We start from the raw sequence: 12,656 nt of genomic DNA, 5'->3' as shown, positions 1-12,656 counted from the left end.
GGAAAGATGTTTCGAGGTGGGTTGCGGCTTGACGTGGAAGAGGAAGCGGAAAAGATCCCAGTGGGGTTCGATTCCGAGAAAAGCTTCAAAGAAATGGATAAAAATTGAAATATGGCAGATGGAGTCCGGGTTGAGGTGATGGAGCTCATGCCCATAATAGTAAAGAAGGCCGCGGAAGAAAGAACAAGAGGGGAGGGCCAATCCCCGTTCGGCAAAATGGTAAAATGTGACGATTTCGTCAACATTTTCCATAGGAAAAGGTTCACGGAAAGAGGGGCGCCAGTTGATAAGATTCTTCTCTTGCAGCAACCCCTCGGAAACTAGCCTATTCAGATCGGTGAGGGAACACTTACTGTATGTCCACTCCCCGGTCGATGGCTGCGCCTCCTTTTTTTTCCCTTCGATCTCTGACTTCTTGGGTGACATCTCTAGATCTGCTCGCCACGAGTTGCTGGGGGTTGCAAGGAGAGGGGCGGGGAGATTGGGGGGGGATTTCTCTGAGAAGATTGCGGCTCTTGGCAAATTGCAGATTGGAAGCACAGTTTTTTCTCACTGTCGCTGCGGGGTTAAATAACCAGCGGTTGGGAAAAAGTTTACTGTTCTGAACTTCAAGAGTCGTTTTGGGGAATATCCCGAAGATGAGGGGTCATTTGGTGGATTGTTTCGATTAAATATCCGATTAATCATTTTTTAGAGTTAATTAGCTCGGAAAAAGAGATTTTTCGAATTTATGATCTAAATTCCATCATTTGTATCATCATTTTGGTAATTTAGCAAGTTGACATTTTTAGCCTGCATACCACGGTTTTTAGATTCTTATCTCCAATTTTGAGGGATATGGATTTAAGGCTCGGAGGTTGCGGGATACGTGGCATCGACTACTTATTTTTTCAAATTTATTTGAAAAGTGAGTAAGGAAAGTTCAAATCTAAAGTGACTCTCAGCCTGATTCATTGATTCAACCTAAGGCTCGGGGGCTACTCCATATGGAGTGCGATTTTTCAATCACACGCCATAACGAAAATATAATTCGGGGCATGAGCACCTCATAGCTTCGATGCAGCCAAGTAAGTACTCGAAGAAGGACTTCAAAACGGAGCTTTAGAAGAAGCCGAAGACTACTTCGAAAGTACTCGATAAGCCTGCAGTACTCAGCTACGAAGAGCTCGGGGGCTTGTCAGACCCGGGGCCATAGGACTGTGTACATAACGTAGTTTAAAGAGGTTTAAGAGATTGAGTCTGTCTTATCTCTTATTTATCTCGTTTATCTCTTATTTATCCCGTTTAAGTAGGAGATAGAGCTAACCGATACAGAGGGAATATACTCGAGATATGTTCTGGTACGATTCCTTAGCAGGTGTTGGTTATTATCCTTGTAACCCTGGCCTCTCGGATATATAAGAGATGACAGGGACCCTTCTCAAAACACGATCTCTAGATCATTCTACACCTAAGGCAATACAAACCACTACAGGGCGTAGGGTATTACGCACCTAGCGGCCCGAACCTGTCTAAGCTTTGTGTTCCTTGTTGCTTCGAGTTCTTGATCTCGGTGTCTCCTCACCGAAACCTACCACCTTGGGTATATCCCTCGGTGGGCAGCTGGTTAAACACCGACAAAGGGGTCCGGGCTTCCGGGTCCGTGGTTCTAGGTACTATGGTGCTTATTCTAGGGAGGCAGAGCGTGTAGACTTAGGGTACAGAACCAGACTAAGCGGCTATGCAACTCTGAACCCCGCAGAGGACAAGTACTTTTACCTGAAGTCAGTCCCCAGAAGACCGGACCCTTTCTTCCTGTGAAGCAGAGGTCCTTGGTGGAGACACAACGCAGCAACTCAAAACGGGCCTCCGGCACGGCATGGGAATAAAGGACCACGTGGGGGTTAGGGTAAGCAGGAACAAGGAAAAATCGAATTGCATAAACCTTACAGACATACTGAGAATAATTTTTTTCTTAATAAATTGGTACAGATAGAGCGTGCGTTGGACGCCAGGAGCCTGGTTTACGAGGGCAGACCTCCACTACCCTGGTCCGCACTGGGATACTACCATTTACAAAGGAAAAAAAACTTTCTCTCAGCTAGGCCTCTAAGGGTAGAACTTACGGAGGTGCTCAATATTCCACAGGTTGGGTAATTGCATGCCTTCCTACGTAGCTAAGAAAACTGATCCGGGCCGGCACACTTTTGTCACCTTGAAGGGGCCCTCCCTGCTGGGGGAGAGCTTGTGGAGCCCGTCTCGGTTTAGGATTCGCCGCAGGACTAGGTCCCCGACCCAGAGCTCCCTACTATGCACGAACCATTGATGGTAACGCTGGAGCGCTTGGTTGTACCATGCATTTCGGACTGCTACTCGCCATCTCCGCTCGTCGACGAGGTCTACATCTTGGCAACGCTGCCGCTCCTACAATTCCTCATCGAAGGCTTGGACTCGTAGTGACCCATGGTGATCTCTGGGGGAAGGTATGCTTCGGCCTCGTAGACCAGGAAGAAAGGAGTCTCCCCGGTCGCTCGGCTGGGTGTGGTCCGGTTCCCCCATAGCACGCTTGGAAGCTGGTCAATCCACCTCGCACCATGTTTCTCAAGATCATTGTAGGTGCGGATCTTGAGTCCCCTGAGTATCTCGGCATTGGCCCGCTCCACCTGGCCATTGCTTCTGGGATGCGCCACAGAAGCAAAACAGAGCTGAATGCCGATGTCCTCACAGTACTCTTGAAAGTACTGGCTCTTGAACTGGGTCCCGTTGTCAGTGATGATTCGGTTCGGGACCCTAAACGTGCACACAATTGACTTGAGGAACGCAGTTGCTGATGTCTTGGTGATGTTGACCACAGGGGTTGCTACTGGCCACTTGGTGAACTTGTCAATGGAAACATAGAGGTACCGGTACCCGTCGACGGCCCTGGGGAAAGGTCCCAAGATATCCAACCCCCATACAGCGAAAGGCCAAGAGGGTGGAATCATCTGCAGAGCCTAAACTGGAGTGTGTATCTGCTTTGCATGGAACTAGCATGCCTTGCAGGACCTTACCAGCTCAGCTGCATCCTGGAGCGCTGTCGGCCAGTAAAAGCCATGCCGGAAGGCTTTACCGACCAGCGTGCGGGATGAAGAATGGCTTTCGCACTCGTCTCCATGGATCTCTGCAAGCAAGTCGCAGCCCTCTTCCCGGGTAATGCACCGCATGAGGATGCCATTGGCGCTGCGGCGGTAGAGATCCCCTTCTACCACCGCGTATCGCTTAGCCAACTGCACTATGCGCTCAGCAGATGCTTGGTCTTCAGGAAAGAAATTGTCTTTCAGGTAGTCCCGAATCTCGAAGATCCATGCATCAGGGCCCCCTGAGAAGCTGGGTGTGGCTCCTCGAGGTCTTCGAGACCCTCGAGGGTGCACACAACCCTTGGTGGGCTCCACGGATGGAGCGCCACCGGGACCGCTAGCTTCGAGGTGCTAGTCTGACCCCCTTCGCCCAGTCCGGCAGGCTGGGTGGAGGGTTTCAGCAGCTGTCTTTGGAAGACGCCCTCTGGCACGGATGCCTTAGTTGATGCCTTCGCGGAGAGTGCATCCGCCGCTGAATTGCTCTCACGTGGAACGTGTTGCAGTTCCAGTGCGTCGAAGTCTTTCTCCAGCTTCCTCACGTGGATGAGGTATGCTACGAGCTGGGGATTGTTGCAATAACACTCCCCTCGGACTTGCCTGATAATGAGTTGGGAGTCTCCCTTGACCAGGAGCTCCCGGACCCCTAGAGATAGGGCCACTGTTAGTCCGAAGATCAAGGCCTCATACTCTGCCATGTTGTTAGTGGCCTCAAAGTCGAGGAGCACCATATACTTGACTTGTTCGCCACTTGGGTCGGTGAGGACCACGCCAGTTCCAGCCTTCTTGTTGCGTGCGGACCTGTTGAAAAAAACGTCCAGTGGGGTCCGGTGAATACCGGCGCCCTTTCTTCTGGAGGTGGGGGGTCCGGACCATGGTCCGGGCCCCTAGGGACACTTGGTGATGGAGTCCACTCTGCAACGAAGTCAGCGAGGACCTGGCTCTTGATGGCGTGGCGGGGTTGGAAGTCGAGTTGAAATCCAGCGAGCTCTGCAGCCCACTTGGCGATGTTTCCCGTGGCATTGGAATTGTGGAGGATGGCCCTCAAAGGGTAAGAGGTCACCACCATAATCTTGTGGGTCTGGAAATAATGGCAGAGCATGCAGGACGCAATGAGTATAGCATAAAGGAGTTTATGCGTCTCGGGGTACCTGGCCTTTGCCTCATGCAGGACCTTGCTGACGTAGTAGACTGGCTTCTGGACGGTCTTGACCTTGCCAACGAGACTGGGTCCTTCTCCCTGAGCTGGGGACTCGCCGGACCCCAGGTCTTCTTGTTCTTCCCCGGGTTGAGACCCGGCTGGACCCTCCGAAGCAGGGTCAGTTCTCACATTGGTGGAGGCCGGACCTCCACCTCCTATAGGGGGGTCCGCGGGGGGGCCCTGCAGGAGTCTCGGCGACCAGCACCATGCTGATCACCTCAGTCGTCGCTGCAAGGTACAGAAACAGCGTCTCACCCGGGTCTGGAGCCACCTAGACCGGCAGGGAGGTGGGATACTGCTTCATCTCCTGGAAGGCTTGTTCTGCCTCTTCAGTCCATGTGAATGGACTGGACCCCCTCATTAGTTTGAAGAAGGGGAGGCCCCTCTCAGCCAGCCTTGAGATGAAGTGGCTGAGGGATGCAAGGGACCCCGTCAACCTCTGCACGTCCTTGAGACGTGCAGGGGGTCACATTGCCTCGATTGCCCGGATCTTATCCGGGTTCGCCTCTTTCCCCCGGTGTGACACCAGGAAACCGAGACGCTTCCCCGCCGAAACACCAAAGACACATTTCTTGGGGTTAAGCTTCGTGGAGGTCGCACACAATTTGTCGAAGACTTGAGCCAAATTTTCTTCAAGGGAATTCGATTCTCTAGTCTTGACAACGATGTCATCAACATACACCTCAACTATGTCTCTAACCAAATCACCTAACGTGATGTTCATTGCACAAGCAAAGGTGGGTAGAGCATTAAGCAGTCCATATGGCATTACAATATAACAATAAAGACCATCCACTGTTACAAAAGCTGTATGATTCCTATCATCCTTAGCCATTTTGATTTGATGAAAACCAGAATAGGCGTCTATGAACGACAGCAACTCACACCCGGAGGTGGAGTCTACAATTTGATCTATTCGGGGAAGTGGATAGGGGTCTTTTGGATATGCCTTATTGAGATTGGTGTAGTCGATGCACATCTAAAGCTTCCCATTAGCCTTCGGGACGACGACCGGATTGGCTAACCACACATGGTTGTAGACCTCTTCGATGAAGCCAAACTGCAGCAGCTTGCGGACCACTTCACGGATGAAGTTCTGCCGCTCGATGGACTACTTTTGTGGCTTTTGCCGCACCGGCTTGGCATCGGGGTGGATCTTCAAATGGTGCTCAATCACCTCCCTGGAGATCCCGGGCATCTGTGACAGTTCCCAGGCGAACACGTCAACGTTTGCCCGGAGGAAGGCGATAAGCGCGCTTTCCTATTTCTCTCCTAGATTCCCACCGATGCGGGTGGTCTGGGAGGGCTCTGCTCTAACCTAGATGGTCTTCATGGGAACATCATCCGTATCAGACAGACGGACCTTGGGTGCCTTGGCTGGCACCCTGGCGCGTGACGGCGAGGGGTCGGACCCTTCTGCGCCAACAGTCGGGGCGAGACCCACTGCCATCGAATGCAGCTTCTCTACCGCAGCCACCGTAGCGGTCCGGTCGCCCTGCACGGTGAGAACTCCTGCGGGGGACGGCATCTTGAGGACCAAATACCCATAATAGGCAACGGTCATGAACCGGTAAAGAGCCGGCCTGCCAATGATAGCGTTGAACGGGAGGTTCACCTCCGCAACATCAAACTGCACGTTCTCTGTGCAGAAGTTTACCTCCATCCCAAACGTGACTGGCAGGGTGATGGCCCCCACCGAGTAGATGGGATGATAGCCCACTCCGGAGAACGGACGAGATGGGCCCAACTTGGACTCCGGGATCTGCAGCCCCTTGAACGCTGCATAGCTGATGACACTAAGGCCGGCGCCTCCGTCGATCAGCACATGGTGGAGCCTAACGTTGGCAATGGTGGGGGCGGGGACAAGTGGTAGCATTCCGGCCCCCGCCATGTTCCTCTGGTAGTCGGATGGCACGAAGGAAATGGTGGTGCTCCTCCACCGATGGTGGGGTGCTGCTTTTGGTGCCCCCGGCTTCACCGAGAAAACTTCTCGGTGAAGGGTCTTGATGTCCCTCCGGGAGACGAGCTTCGAGCTACCGCCGTACATAACGTACAGCTTTTTGCGGCGCTCGTCCCCACCAGACTCGGAATCAGACTGGTGAAAGAGGCCCGTAAGGTCCTTCTTTGGGGCTTGATACCCCAACTCCCTCTCCGCCGCTGCAGCATCGGCGTCAGAGACCTTCTCTTTGCCTGATCGCCGTGGCGGGGACGAGCCATCCCTAGAGGCCTGGTCACGCCTCTTGCTGAGGCGCTCTGCAAGTTTCTGGATCTCGCGGCATTTAGTGGCGCTGTGGCGAGCCCCAGGATGAACAAGACACAACCCGGGGTCGGTGCGCTGTTGGCGTGGGCGCTTGCCACGCGAGTTCTGGCCCCCGGGCGCTGTTGCCGCAGCGATCGGAGTCCCAGCTGGCGGCCTGTTCATGCCGTGGTTCTTCTTCTTCTTCCTGCCTCTACCTGGGGCAGCGACACTGGAGCCCCCCAGCAGCGACACTGGAGCCCCCCATCTGGGCAGGCCCTCCTTGAGGGACAGAATGCCATGCTCGGCCCTCTGTAGCCCTTGCACATTTGTTCACCAAGGCGAACAAGGTGGTGACTGTTTCCACCTGGTGTGTCGCTAGCTTCTCCAGCATCTTCTCGTCATGAACCCCCTGACGGAGAGCCGTGATAATAGATGCATCAGAAATATGTGGAATAGTTCCACGTACCTTGGTGAAGCGGGAGATGAAGGCCCGGAGGGTTTCCCCGGGTTGTTGGCTCACAGCGTGGAGGCCCATGTTGCTGGTACTCGCTGGCGAAGTTCGCCGTGAACCGCGCGCAGAGCTCTCCCCAAGATTGGATGGATCCTGGAGTGAGGTTCATGAGCCATGTCCGGGCTGGCCCGGTCAAGGCTACATGAAAGTAACTTGCCATTACGGCATCGTTACCCCCAGCCGCCGTGATGGCGATGATGTAGACCTGCAGGAATTCCGACGGGTTGGACGACCCGTTGTACTTTTCCAGCAGGTGTGGTCGAAACTTGGATGGCTAGGCCACCGCTCGGAGGTGGTCTGCAAGCGCTGCGCAGCCTACCCCAGCCACAGGAGCCTGGACGAAACCTTGCGGCTTTGGCCCTGCTGCATCCGAGCAGCTCCCTGGCCACCATCAACGGCCCATTTTGGGAGGGCTGCGACAGGACCCTGGAGGCCTGCCCCACAGCACCCTGCAGCGCGACGGGCGCCACCACCCTGGATGGAGGTCGGCGGGAGGCAAGCGGTGCAGATGATGCCACTTCCTCCCCCATCGGATGGTCATGGAGCTCAGCTAACTAAGGCATTGTGACAAAGGGCCTTGATCTTGAGCCAACCAAACCTGCACCCCTACCTGGCGCGCCAAATGTTGGAGGAAATCTCCAGCCGGGTGGCTAAATGCACCCGCCTAATTCTAGTTTAGGATGAGTTTGGGGAAGTCAAGGAACACTAGATCAGAAGGCCAATGAACATGGGGGACACACAAGGATTAGAGTGGTTTAGGCCGCCAGAGCGTAAAACCCTACGTCCACTTGTGTGTTGTATTGTTTGTGAGGACTTAGAGCCTGGAGCCAAAAAGCTTGAGCTTGTGTTCTAACGTGCGCGCTCTCCCTTTTATAGGCTCAAGGGGAGCGCGAACACTGAACGAAGTCCCGACAGGTGGACCTAGCGATACATTAAATAATGTACACACTGGAGCCTTTAATGCCACAGATATAGAGATCTTCCATTCCAGCTCCTTCGTGTAGTCCTCGATCGAGAAGTTGATGTGCGTATCTACAACCGGGGTGTGGTCATGTGCCGCCTTACCGGCACAGTGCCTGCTGTCAGTGACATGCACAGTGGAAGATGTGTTGTTACTGTTGGGTCAATTCCCACTGACAGGCGAAGGGGCTATGTTGACCCGCTGCGCCGTAACCTCCGCGCACACTGTAGCAGTGCACGCCGCAACCCTCCTACATCATATCATAATTACCCTTTGCTCAGGCGTGCGGCGCTGTGATGTGACGGCCTTTGTATAAAAACCTTACCAGATAGCATTTATGGAACCTGTACGCCGCCTGCCCGCGCCCGCAGCGTGGTGATGCGACACGCCGCCTTGGTAACTGGCAGGCTTACCGTGGTGTCAGCACACCTGCCTGACATGTTAGTGGACAGCCCACGCCTTGACCCGGGCACGCAAACCCCACCAACCCGCATTTAGTGCGGTAGTTGGGCTGGCGTTCCGCAGAAGGCTGGTTGCCACTGGACACGTGGCAGAGCTGGCTTAGCAGCCTCCCCCTCAGGGGCACGTGGCGGCACCAGACCTCCTCCCCGGAGGGAAGGGAGATCCGGACCCCCGAGGCCGACACAGGTGCACAGGCCCCCTAGGGGTCCGGCCTCCACACGTGGCGGCACCGGACCACCCCGCGGTGGTTCGGGCCCGTGGTGGCCGCTCCTGAGCATCTTGTCCTTGTGGGCTCGTACAGGCGCCGGTCCCGCTAGAGCGTGGGGAGAGGTCCGGGGACCGTGTCCCCAGCTGTCAAGCCCGGGCCGTACGCCCCATCATCCAAAGGCATAGAGTGAGGTTACAGATAACCTTGCACCCCTTGGGCTGGACACACTAGCAAGAGGTACCCCTATCTGTATGTACCGACAGATACTTTCAAAGACTTGAAGAAATACCCTGTATGTTCTGCAAGTCGGCACAAAAACAATGCTGGTTACTGTGGTGACGACAATAATGGTCCAACCGATGTGGATAAAAGGAACGTGACGAAGAATAGTGTTGCCTCTGTTGAGCCAGATGACACCACTTTAGTCATTGCTGAGAAGCAGAGCAGAATTCCAACCATGGTTATATGGTACCTCCCAGTTTCCGATCACCTGAGGCGTTTCTTCTCAAACCCAAAGGATGCTAAACTGATGCGATGGTGGGATTCATATAAGCATACGAAGGGTGACGGAAAGCTCCGACATCCAGCTGATGCTCGGCAGTGGAAGGAATTCGATGAGAAGTACTATCTAGAATTTGGGAATGACCTGAGAAATGTTCGGTTCGCATTGAATATGGATGGAATGAATCCGTTTGGTGAAAGAAGTAGCACCAACAGCACATGGCCAGTGATACTGACGACGTACAACCTGCCTACATGGTTGTGCCAGAAGAGGAAGTATCTTTTGCTGTCCGTCCTTATACAGGGCCCCAAGCATCTTGGCATCGATATAGATATTTTTCTTGAGCCTCTGATGCAAGAGATGGAAACTTTATGGAAGGAGGGTATTAATATCTTTGATGATTTTGCATGGCAGCCCTTTAATCTTAGAGCCATTATATTCGTCACCATCCATGACTACCAAGCATTGTTTGTCCTGTCAGGATAGATCAAAGGTAGGAAAGGATGCACGGTGTGCGTGGATGGCACCATATCATCTTTCCTTGAAGGTTCTCAAAAGATAGTTTACCTTGGGTACAGACGCTTCTTGGTGGAAGGACATAGGTACCAAAGTAAGAAGTTCTATAGTCTTTTTGATGGTAGGCCTGAATTACATTCTGCTCCAATACAACGAGACGAGCACTATATTTTCAATATGGTTCGGACCATCTAGGTCATTGATGGTAAGAAAAAGGAAGATGGGAAGAAGAGAAAGAGAGATAAGGCACCCATCGATGGCGTACCATTCAAGAAGCAGTTCATCTTCTACAAGTACTTGCTGTATTGGGCGGATCTTGAGGTCTGCCATGCAATCGATGGTATGCACCTAAATAAGAATGTGTTTTGTAACACAATTGGGCTCCTCCTGGAGACATCAGCTAAAACAAAGGATACCTTGAAGTCGCGTTAGGACTTGGTAGCCATGAAGATAAGACAAGATCTTCACCCTGCGGATAAAGGGAATGGCCGATATGAACTTCCCCAAGCTAGCTACAACTTGACACGTGATGAGAAGAAGGCAATGTGCGAGAGCTTAAGAGGGATCAGAGTCCCGAGCCGTTTCACGTCCAACATAAGAAAACTAGTCTTGATGAAAGATCTGTCACTATGCGGCTATAACTGTCATGATTCTCATGTGTTGCTGACGGTGTTCCTCCCGATTGCAATCGGAGCGATCAAGCCAATATATGTAAAGATGGTAATCACTCGGTTGTGTTACTTCTTCAATAGGATTTCACAAAAGGTGATCAACGAAGATGAGTTGCAGGATCTCCAAGAATTCATTGGGGAGACTATGGCACAGCTCGAGATGTGCTTCCCTCCGGGGTTTTTTGATATAACCGAACACCTAATGATTCACATGGTCGATCAGATACGGGCACTTGGTCCACTTTACCTACACGAAATGAGGACGTATGAGCGTTTTGTGTCCATCCTCAATTGGTACGTACTAATCGTGCTCATCCTGAGGGGTCCATGAAAGAGGGATACAGTACTGAGGAAGTCATCGAGTCTTGCCTAGGTTACCTAAAGGATAACGTGTTCCTTGGTTTGCCTATTCCACGATTTTTGGCGAGGTTGGAAGGTGTGGGCACAGTTGGGAGGAAAATCTTCATCGACAAAGATTTCAAAGGTGTGCAACAAGCCCATCATAGTATCTTGTAGCACCTCACCGTAATGACTTCTTTAGTCAATGAACACTTAAGCATGATTCGTGCAGAAAGTAATGGCCGCTCGGATGATTGGATCATGAGAGAGCACAAACATCGGCTGACTGCATGGTTGAAGGACCTGGATCTACCACATGGGGAGACCGTGGAGGAGCAAACGATCAAAAGATTGGCAGCTGGTCCATCTAGCCAGATCACATCATGGCAAGGGTATGATATTAATGGATATCTATTCTACACTGCCATCAAGAACAAGAAGACCGTATCACAGAACAGGGCAAAGTACAATATATTTCGGTATCATAGATGATATATGGGAAGTGCACTATGGTTCCAATATGCAAATCCTGGTCTTTCGGTGTCGTTGGGTCAAACACCCAAAAGGTGTTGAGGTGGACGGCTATGGGCTCACGATTGTCGACCTCAGCAATGTTGGTTATAGAGATGACCCATGGGTACTTGGCTCACAGGTCGCACAGGTACTCTATGTAGCTGATCCTGCAAAGAAGACAAAACACGTCGTTGTACCTGGAAAACAAGATATCATAGGAGTTGATGGTATCGACGATGTGGAAGAATATAATCAGTATAATGAGATGAACCTCTTCACAAATGTACCACAAAAGATGAGCATTATACAAGCAAGCATAAGAAAAGACGACAAGCCATGAGCACGCAAAGATGGCGAATCGAGAATTGTTACCACTTGAACATTGGTGTTTCAACACTTTTATTTATTACATACACTGCAATTGGATTTTGATATTTTTCTTATGTTCTACGTATCAAAATATGCTTATGGTAAAATTTTCATTTTTTTAGAGCTGTTTTGCTATCTTTTTTTTGAAATAAATGGATTTTCGGTATAAATTGGAAAACTATTTGTAGGGTCGAGTGGGGGAAAAACATATGAAAAAAACTCAAATTTGCACTAAAAATATTTGTGCAGTATAGAACTAGTAAAAAATACGACAAACATGTTTCAGTACATATAATGATTGAGAGTGTTCAATACACAAAGAGAGTCTTGAGTGCTATGAGATAGTATGTTGTGGAGGTGCACATTGTGATCTCAACACTTTAAACCATTATATAGAATAAAATAGCTATGAGGATAACGAGATAGACATCCCCACTGCACATGGAAAGAGTTGCCTTGGAGAATATGTTGGCAGCACCATTCTATGGCATAAACGAGATATCTTACTGGTTGGTCAGGTACCATTGGCTGCTCCAGACCATATCTCACCAGCACCACAACAACAAGAGCAGGGGGCAGCACCAGAGCATTCACTACCACCCTGCCATCACCACAACCACAAGATGCATCACCAGTGGCTCCAGTATCACGAGAGCCATCGCCTCAGGCTCCGCCATCACCAGCGGCTCCAGTATCATGACAGCCATCACCAACGACCTCGAGAGCCATCCCCATAGGCCTCGGTATCACCACTAGCTCCGCCACCAGCCTGATCACAGTTGCCTCAAGTGTTGCGGTCTTACCAAAATGACAAGGAAGGGTCAGAAATTGTGAATAGATGGCACGCCGCAAACAAGAAGTCTGATGAAAAGGCTAAGAAGGCTAAGTCAAAGGATAATCCAGTAGATTATAGTGCTAGCAGGCGGTCGGGCTTTTTTACACCCCGCACTAACATGAAGTACGAAAAGGACATTGGGGTTGATGACCTTCCAGACTTAGATGATGCTCCTTTAAAGTTTCAGTACGGAAAAGACTTGCTACCGGACTGGGCACTAAAGGATTGTCCTAGTTT

This window comes from Panicum hallii, chromosome 3 (genome assembly GCF_002211085.1).
Source record: "Panicum hallii strain FIL2 chromosome 3, PHallii_v3.1, whole genome shotgun sequence".
Lineage (NCBI taxonomy): Eukaryota > Viridiplantae > Streptophyta > Magnoliopsida > Poales > Poaceae > Panicum > Panicum hallii.
Note: the sequence above shows the minus strand (reverse complement) of the source record.